Genomic DNA, 10,182 nt, shown 5'->3' with positions numbered 1-10,182 from the left:
GATCAAAGTCATGTCCATGGAGTTAGTTGGTGATGCCATCCAACCATCTCATCCTCCCTGTGGCCCGCTTCTCCTCCTGCTCCCAATCTTTCCCAGCATCAAGGTCTTTTACAATGAGTTGGCTCTTCCTGCTTGACCACCTCCAATTTGCCTCGATTCATGGACCTAACATTCCAGGTTCCTATGCAGTATTGTTCTTTACAGGACTTTACTTTCTCTACCAGATACATCCACAACTGAGCATCATTTCTGCTCGGGCCCAGACTCTTCATTCTCTTTGGAACTATTTCTCTACTCTTCTCCAGTAGCATATTGGACACCTTCTGACCTGGGGGATTCACCTTCCAAATCTTTTTGCCTTTTCATACTGTTTATGGGGTTCTCAAGGAAAGAATACCGGAGTCGTTTGCCATTCCTTGCTCCAGGGCACCATGTTTTGCCAGAACTCTTCACTATGACCTGTCCATCTTGGGTGGTCTTGCACAGCATGGCTCATAGCTTCATTGAGTTATGCAAACCCCTTCCCCACACCAAAGCTGTGATCCATGAAGGGGATGAGTTAGGTAAAGCAGATCAAAACATTGCCTCCATATAACAAGTAAGAAAACTGAGGTTCAATTAGATGACCTGTCCATGTCAGTTAGTGACAGAATAAATCATTATTCTATTCAGATCCACTGTCTATCCTTCTTTCCAAGCTCTCTGCTCCATGAGACCTGTATGAACTCTATCAAAGGGCTCGCGTTCTGCTGGCCTCTAGGTTGGGAATTCAGGAATACTTGGTCAGTCATGTCTGACTCTTAATGACTCCATGGACCATAACCAGCATGGACTGTAGCCCAACAGGTTCCTCTGTCCATGAGATTTTCCAGGCAAGAATACTGGAATGGGTTGCCATTGCCTCCTCCAGAGGATCTTCCCAACCCAGGGATGGAAACCATGCCTCTTGCATCCCTTGCATTGGCAGGCAGAGTCTTTACCTCTGTGCCACCTGGGCTTTTAGCAATAAATGGATGGATAATGGATAAAAATTAAATTTTTATTTCTTGGGAATTTCCTGGCAGTCCAGTAGTTAGGACTTGGTGCTTTCACCACCAAGGACCTGAGTTTGATCCCCGGTCAGGGAACTAAGATCCCACAAGCTGTGTGACATGACCAATAAATAAATAAATAAATTTCTGTTTCTAATTTCAAAATAAGTATGTATAGATACATACACATATATACAAGAATAAATTGTTAAATCCTCAGATTATCCCTGTTAAGACTAGTATATACCTTCTAATGTTTTTCTCTCTGTATCTAGTCTGTGCTTTTTCAGTGATACCCCATTGGCTCAATGGTAGTCTGGATGTAAGGATTTTGTTATGTATATATGAAACAGTAAACATTGTATCTAGCCTATACTATAGCATTACCTATAATAGATGTCAATGTGGGAAAGATTGTGAGGTTTGAAGTTGTTATACACTCGTTTAAGTGATTTCCAATTGTTTGGCACCAGAAGTATTACCTTTGTTGCTGCTGCTGCTGCGGCTAAGTCGCTTCAGTCGTGTCTGACTCTGTGCAACCCCATAGACAGCAGCCCACCAGGCTCCACCGTCCCTGGGATTCTCCAGGCAAGAACACTGGAGTGGGTTGCCATTTCCTTCTCCAATGCACGAAAGTGAAAAGTGAAAGTGAAGTCGCTCAGTCATGTCCGACCCTCCACGACCCCATGGACTGCAGCCCACCAGGCTCCTCCGTCCATGGGATTCTCCAGGCAAGAGTACTGAAGTGGGTTGCCATTGCCTTCTCTAAAGTACTACCTTTAGGAACATCTAAATACATAATGCTTTGGGGGGGGGTGGGGGCGGAGAGTAGAAGCTAAAGCTGAAGCAGAATAGGTGCTAAAGCAAAGTAGAAGACTTTTTATTAGGGGGTCGGGGTGATGGGCTGTGGGATTTTAGTTTCCTGACCAGGGATTGAACCTAGGCCCTTGGCAGTGAGAGCACTGAGTCCTAATCCCTGGATTGCCAGGGAGGTCCCAAGATCATAGCTAAGCACTGCTTTCAGCTGTCAGCCTTGCTCCTGAGATAATACACACACCCTCTTTCCCCTCCACGCCCCCGGAACTCCACCCACACTGGGTTCTAAAACTTCCACTGCGGGTGGGGGGGGGGCGGGGGGGGGGGGAGGGGGGAGGTGTGATTGCACATGATAGGAATATGAGATGCCCTACAGGGCTATTAGGAGATCTTTCTGTGTGGGTGTGGTGCTTGGGAATCACTCACTTCTCTTTCTTTGGTGTCTTCAACCAGGACTGTTGGACCCAGAGATACCAGAGAGTAGAAGGGTGATGCAGGCCTCCTGGATGGCATTCAGACTGAAGTTCAGAGCTATGAGTTTCTCTTGAACTTCAAATTATTATTAAAATCTTTAGATTTTAATTAAGAATTAATTTAAAATAATGTGATAAAAAATTGTATGTTCTAAACTTTAAATCCCCTTGGTTATGAAATGCAAAGGTCATTAGAAAGCAAACTTATGGTTGCCAGGGTTAACTTTGGGATGGTCATGTACACACTGCTATATTTTAAATGGATAATCAACAAGGACCCACTTAATAGCACGGGAAACTATGCTCCATGTTATATGGCAACCTGGATGAGGGGGGTGGTGTAGGGGAGAATGGGTACATGCATATGCATGGCTCAGTCCCTTCACTGTTCGCCTGAAACTGTCATAACATTGTTAATTAGCTATAGTAGTAGTAGCTGCTCAGTTGTGTCCAATATCTTTGCGACCCCATGAATTGCAGCCTACCAGGCTCTTCTGTCCATGGGATTTTCCAAGCAAGAGTACTGGAGTGGGTTGCCATTTCCTTCTCCAGGGGATCTTCCCGACCCAGGGATCGAACCTGGGTCTCCAGCATTGCAGACGTTACCGTCTGAGCCACCAGGGAAGCCCCGGTGGGGGCTATACCCTAATACAAAATAAAAAGTTAAAAAAAAAATCTTAAGTTGAAAGTGAAATATATATGGAGCAATCAGAGCCTCAAACCCCAATCCCTCAGCCCAGGAATAAGTCATCTTTTTGGAGGTCTACTGTTGAAAAACACAAAACAAAAAAAGCCTTACAACAATCTCTGAAGGAGATAAAAATAGGATGACAATGGTGGGCCAAGAAAATGCACAGCAAAGGTCTCTGAGATCTAAATGATAAGGAGGCATGTCCTTGTGAGCGCCCAAGTGAATGTTTCCCTCAGAGAATGGCAAGAACAAAGGCCCTGGGGTGGGAATGAGTGACAGAAGGAGAAAGCAGACCAGATGGCAGGAAAGCCACCTTTTATCCACACTGGACCCCTGGCTACCACCCAGGCTGTGTATCTGAGGCTCAGATACACACATATACACATATATACACATACACACATACATACTGGTCCACATTGAAGTCAGCTTGTTAGGCTTATTCCTATTATGGTATGTCCTTTTAAAATAGGAGTTTAGTGGCAATGGCCTCAAATATTTAGAATCTAGCCCAGTAAGTAAGTAAGGAAATGTTTTCTGATTATCCTAAGTAAATGTTATTAAGTCTAGGTAGCACAAGATGCATATAAACAGATTCAGGCTGACTTACTCTTGCTTGACACACAGTTTCAATGACTGTTAATTGAACAGATAAATAAATGAAATGGGCAATTTTCTTAATCCACAACTGGTTAGAAATAGCAATATAATAATAATAATGAATGATGATGATAAAGCATACACACATGGGGGAAATTTAAAGGTGTGTTAGTAATCTGGACCTATTTAGGTTATAAAAACAGCTCTGAAGTGCTTAAGGAACTTTGGGATTGTCTTTGGATTTTGTAAAATGATCATAAGTCAATAAGCCATCAGGAGGTGGTTATATTCAGTTTACTCCCCCTAGGAAAGTCTGTGTGTTCTATTTTAAAAGTTTATCACATAATTGGTGTTGGAGGAGGTAATAGAGAGGATGTGACCACTGGCTGACCCTGGAGCTAGACCCAGGCACTTGGTTCCTCACTCCCTCCCCTGTTTCTTGGAATGCACATTCTCCCAGCGGTTTCAAGGACACAGCCTTGGGAGAGTACAGTGTTGTTGAGACCATCTGGGTGATATGTGTGACTGAGCCCAGTTAAGGCTTCCATAGAAACTTAAAATTCTGGCAGCAGGTGCACAAATCTACTTGTTTTGCAGCTGCCCAAGACAAGCCTCCCATGAGAGTTTCCCGGCTTACTAAACCTGCCACCTTCCAATCTAAAGTGGTTGCCTCTTTCTAGGATCTCTGCCTGCCTTCTGTGTGTGGAGCCAATCAATGAACCAACAATTGATTAAGCATCCTAGACAGAGCAAGAAATATAGAAGGACTAGCTCTGCTACTGATGAAACATTCATGTGACATAGCTAGTAAGTGGCTCAAACTTACTGGCTTTAAAAGAATTCCAACTCAGTGAAATAAACCCAGAACCTATCTTCTTCCCTGAATTCCTGCCTAATGCTAATGAAGTTTTTAAAAAATCTTTTAATTGTGAGACATTCCTAGAAAAAAAAATACATAGGATTAGTGTAACTCAAAGATTTATCACAAATCAAACAGTCACAACCAAGAAGACTGCCACCATCTCAGAAATCTCCTCATGTTCCCTCAGTCTTACTCCCTCCTTCCCACCAAAGTGACCTGGACCTGACTTTTCCTTCTTTTTTGGCCACACTGCATGGCTTGTGGGACCAGAAATGGAACCCAGGCCCTCTGCAGTGGAAGCACGGAGTCCTAACACTGAACCGCCAGGAAGTCAGACTTTGCTTCTTTTCTTCAGTTACCGCTTAACCACACATTCCTGACCACTAAAATCTCATTTTGGCTGGCTTGGGACTTTTCTACAAGTATTAGAATCAAACAGTATGAAAGTTTCAGTCTGGCTTCTTTAACTTAACATCATGCTTGTGAGATGAGACTTATCCATTTTGTTCCATGGGATAATAAATAAATTTTTCATTATCACTGATGCATACTATTTGACAAATTTTTACTACAAAAATGGCAATTGTATAACAGTATTTCATTGTGGGAGTGTTTCACAGTTAATATTCCATTCTATGAATGGAAATGGACATCCAGGCCATTTTGTGGGCATTTTTGTGTGTGCTTTTTGGTGAACACATGGGTGCATTTCTCTTGGGCAGTGGCGTGGGCGTGGACAGACATACACTGGGTTTAAATCTCACTGTGGTTTAAACTGCATTCCCCTCAACTGTGATAAATAAACCTTTTAATGTGCTTGTTAACTACCTCCATTTGTGAAGTCCCTATTCTAGTCTCAACCATTTTTCCTTTTTTTTAACTGTGCCCCACGACATGTGGAATCCTAGTTCTCCAACGAGGGATTGAACCGTGCCACCTGCAGTGGAAGCTTAGAGTCCTAACCATCGGCCTGAAAGGGAATTACCAAACATTTTTCAATTGGATTCTTTTTTCTTTATGTACAAACATTCTTTACAAATTCTGGAATAAACTGTTAGTCAATTATATGTGTTCCAGATCTTTCCCTTGATTCTGGTTGTCCTTTTCTCCTTGTCAAGAGCATCTTTTTCTTTATGGTTAATGTATCTTGTATCCTATTGAAGAAGTCTTTCCTACCTTTCATTCATGAATATTTGTCTATTTTGTCTTCTAGAAGTCCTATTGTTTTGCCTTTTGCCTCTAGATAAATTCTTGGGGTGGGGAAGAGGGGTGGCGAGAGAATAGGTGGAGAGTGAAGTTTCATTTGTTTCCATCTGGATACCATTTATTGCAGATTGTCTGTACCTACTGCCTGCAGTGATATTGTTGTAAAGCAAGTATCCATATGTGTTTCTGGGTTGTCCATTTTATTTCATCCTCCTCATCACACAAGTCCTCTGGGCAACAAATATCCCTATAAGGAAAAGGAGGTAAGAAAGTAGCAGAAAACTTTGCTGATTATGTGATTGAAATTGGTAACTGGGTTAAGATCTTAATTCTGCCACTTACTAGTCTTGTAACATTGGGGACATTGTTTGACTTCTCTGGGGCCCCATTTCTCCATCTTTATATTTAGCTCATTGTGTTACAAGGAGTAATGACTATATATATATATATACACATATGTAAAATGTTTACAACAGTACTTGTACACAGTAAGCACTCAATAAAGGACCTTAAAAGTCTTCATTACAAGAAAAACATTTTTGTAACTATGCATGGGGACAGGTGTTAACTAGACATACTGTAGTGATCCTTTTTACTGTATATGCAAATAGTTTCAGTGTTGTACACCTGAAACTAATATAATGTTATATGTCAATGATACCTCAGTTAAAAAAGTAGAAGTGCTACTGATACAGGCCACATTAGTTTAAGTGAATCACATCTGTCACAAGAGAGCGCATACTCTACATTTCCCTTTATATGGAGTTTGAGAACAGGAAAAGCTAAACTCTCGTGGAAAACAATTGTGTAAAAGTCATGCCTTTGAGGGAAGGTGAGTTTAGAATTATTGGGAAGAGGTATGAAGGAATTCCTTAGGGTGATAGAAATATTCTGTACATTGATAAAGAGTTTGGGTTTCACAAGCTTATGCATTTGTCAAAATGTGTCAAAAGATACATTTACAATTTGCATTCACTTTTGTAAATATTACTTAGAAAAAAAACCAGAAAGAAATATTGAACTCTGGTTACTAATATGCATGCTGAAGAATTTATAGCTGATGTGAACTGATGTAAAAATTAAGCAAAATAGTGGATTAACAGGAAAATTGATAAAAGGATAGATACATAATAAAAGCAAGTAGTATAGTAAAACGTTTATTAGGAAATATAGGTAGAATGTATACACATACACAGTGTAAAAATATTTCCACTTTTCTGCATGTTTAAAAATGTTTATAGGGTGCTTGTCTAGGCAGCACACATACTGAAACTGGAACGATACAGAGAAGATGAACATGGTCCCTCTGCAAGGATGGCATGCAAATTCATGAAGCGTTTAAACAATGTTCACAGGGAATTCTCTGGTGGTCCAGTGGTTAGGACTCCGAGCTGCAGGGGCATGGGTTTGACACCTGGTCTCCTGACCATGTGCGGGCACACACGCCTACACACAGGAAGAACTAAGATCTTGAACAGCCAAAAACGAACAAACAAAAAGTTAATAAAAATAAAAATGTTTATAGTAAAAGTATAGATAAATGGAAAACATGTATATATAATGAAGAATATCCTACACATGAAAAATATTATAAATAAATATAAAATACTTGGCCGTGGCAAAAAAAAAAAAAGCAGTTATGATCTCCAATCTGCCATTTAAAAACTCAGTCCATGCCCTAGCCTGATGTATAAAATCAAGTTTATTCCACTTAATACCAATATGTATACATTTTTACAGTAAAAATATCAATGAGTTTGATCACAGGGTACTGCCCAAGTCCCATTGGAGTATCTGCATCTTGTTTTCTAAAAATACAAATTTTTATATTCTGAACTACATCTGGCCCCAGGGACTCAATAAGGAATGTGGACATGTATTAGCACAGAGATTGTACCTTTGGACAAGATACTGTGTGGCCTCTAGGTGGGCTTATCTAAATCAGCCAGTTCTACCTTGTAGGACAGCAGTATGCAGATCAAGTTTGCTGAAGGAAAGCAGTTTAGAAGTTCATAGCTAGGGAAGCAACCATGCTGCTGCTGCTAAGTCACTTCAGTTGTGTCCAACTCTGTGCGACCCATAGATGGCAGCCCACCAGTTTCCCTCGTCCCTGGGATTCTCCAGGCAAGAACACTGGAGTGGGTTGCCATTTCCTCCTCCAGCGCATGAAAGTGAAAAGTGAAAGTGAAGTCGTTCAGTCGCTCCTCCGTCCATGGGATTTTCCAGGCAAGAGTACTGGAGTGGGGTGCCATTGCCTTCTCCAAGGGAAGTAACCATAGGCTGTGCTTTATAGTGCTGAGTGATGATAGCCTTTTGTATTAGGATTGGAATGAAGATAGGAAAGTATGTTCCCCTAAGGGGACAGATTATAGACTTTATATGCACACACCCTATCCACCCTCTTGCTAGTGGTAAAGAGCTTACCTGCAAATGCAGGAGACTTAAGAGATTCAGGTTTGATCCCTGGATCAGGAAGATCCCCTGGAGGAGGGCATGACAACCCACTCCAGGATTCTTGCCTGGAGAATCCCCAAGGACAGAGGAGCCTAGAGGGCTACCATTCATGGGGTTGCAAAGAGTTGGACACAACTGAAGTGACTTAGCACACACAAAGTAATATAAAACCCTACAATCCAAAACCAGAATCAAACAGATAGCATCTCTGACCTCTAAATGAAATCCATTTCCATTAAAAAAAAAAAAAAAAAAAAAGCACCCCCTGACTGAACCAGTATTTTGCCTTTTTCATTGGACCATAAAAAGGAGACCTGAGACCTACTCCAGGTTTTCTGAAATTTCCATTTGTCAGATCCTTGTTGGGAGTGATAGGAAGGCATTGTGAATTGAGTTAGATTCGTATCCCACACAGAGTCCACACCTACTGGGGGAGACTCAGCAGGACCAGTGTGCAATTAAGGCCCGCCCTGGGAGTCCCCGAGATGAATCTGCCGCCTGCCCAGGGCTAGAGGCAGAGCTGAGCTCCATGATCCACACCAGCAGATCCCTATCACTGGTGGACTCTGCTGTGGAAGTCGCTCCCAGGAGAGGTGCTGCCTGCTCACTGTCTCCAAGGGCTGGATTTGAAGACCAGCACCCACCGGCAAAATCGTTCTAATAAGAACAGGCCCGCTGGATTTGATTTCTAGTGCCCACTCTCAAGCAATATGTGTCAGCCCTTGGACTAAAATGACCAGCATTTGAGACTGTGGAGTAATGACCTCAGACTCCCAAGGTTCCAGGTGAGTCTAATCACATCTTCCCACTCATCTCCCAACACCAGAGGCTTCCAGTGAAGGTCTAACAGTTGACATGTACCCCTCATGTGGCAGGTACTGTTCTATGTGTTATATATATTTTAGCTCACTTTACTCTAACAGACAGAGACCATTATTCCCATTTTACACACAGCAGGCAAAGGCAGGGAAAAAGCAAGGGGCAAGACAGGACACTGGTCTCAGGCAGTTGGGCCCAGGAGTTATTGTGAGTGACCAACTAACTTTTCAGCCCCAGAGAGCCTGGCTCTGGTTTTCTGGAAACAGCACCCCTGAATTTCTCCCCCTTATGGCCAGAAAAGGACACCACCCTTGTTCCAGTGGGATACTTCCACTATTAGTTGCTGGCAGCTGAGCAACAAATAAATTTGCTAAGTCTTTTCCTCAGCTGTAAAACCAGGACTATTTGACAGAGGAAAAGAGCCTCAATAGTGGAATGAAACCCAAGCTTGATCCTAGCTCAGCAACTCTAAGGGATCCTATGTCCACTAACCTCTCCAACCTCCACTGGAAAGGGAGCTTGCTCTTTCCCCAAGGAAGTGAAAGTGTTACTCACTCAGTTGTGTCCAATTTTTTGCAGCCCCAATGGACTGTAGCCTGCCAGGCTCCTCTGGCCATGAGATTTTCCAGGGAAGAATACTGGAATGGAAAGTAATTAGCCTCCAACAAATAAAAATAAATGAAAAAAAAAAAAAGATACTGGAATGGGTTGCCATTTCCTCCTCCAGGGGATCTTCCCCACTCAGGGATCGAACCCAGGTCTCCTGCATTGTGGTCAGACCATTTGCTCTATGGTCTGAGGCACCAGGGAAGCCCTTCTGGGGGAAATGTTTGCTCCACACTTAATTGGGCTGTTACTGCGATCAGCGTCATGGTGGGGTCTCCCTGGGACAGGTCTTCTCAAAGCCAGGATGGAGAAACATGTGGCCATACCGGGAATACAGGGCAGAGCAGAAGGGTCAAGTTTTGCCCAAGCCGGGACAGGCAGGTGGGAGGATCTGGTGGTGAGCAGCCCTGAGATTTTCTCAGCCTGTCGCAGACCCAGGGCTCCACCTGGCCAAGTGTGTGACTGTCCAAGCTACCAGGACAGAAAGCATCTCCGAGCCTGATAAGACCAAACAATCCTGGCTTTGTTTTGGAAGGATTTGTCCCTGAGGTTCCAGTTGGCTTCTAAAGTCTCAACGTCACTGACCTTTTCGGGCTCAGAGCAGCTAAACTAGAGGATTCAGGT

At 42.8% G+C, this 10,182-nt stretch overlaps 1 non-coding gene across 1 annotated transcript; it reads left to right on the top strand.

The window, feature by feature from the left end:
- The first annotated feature begins 6,921 nt into the window (after nt 1-6,921).
- On the top strand, nt 6,922-7,028 carry LOC122422401. Its single transcript, XR_006263810.1, has one exon. It is a non-coding gene; the product is annotated as a U6 spliceosomal RNA (small nuclear RNA).
- Nucleotides 7,029-10,182: the final 3,154 nt, after the last annotated feature.

This window comes from Cervus canadensis, chromosome 19 (genome assembly GCF_019320065.1).
Source record: "Cervus canadensis isolate Bull #8, Minnesota chromosome 19, ASM1932006v1, whole genome shotgun sequence".
Taxonomy (NCBI): Eukaryota; Metazoa; Chordata; class Mammalia; order Artiodactyla; family Cervidae; genus Cervus; species Cervus canadensis.
This window is presented reverse-complemented; position numbering and strand designations above follow the sequence as displayed.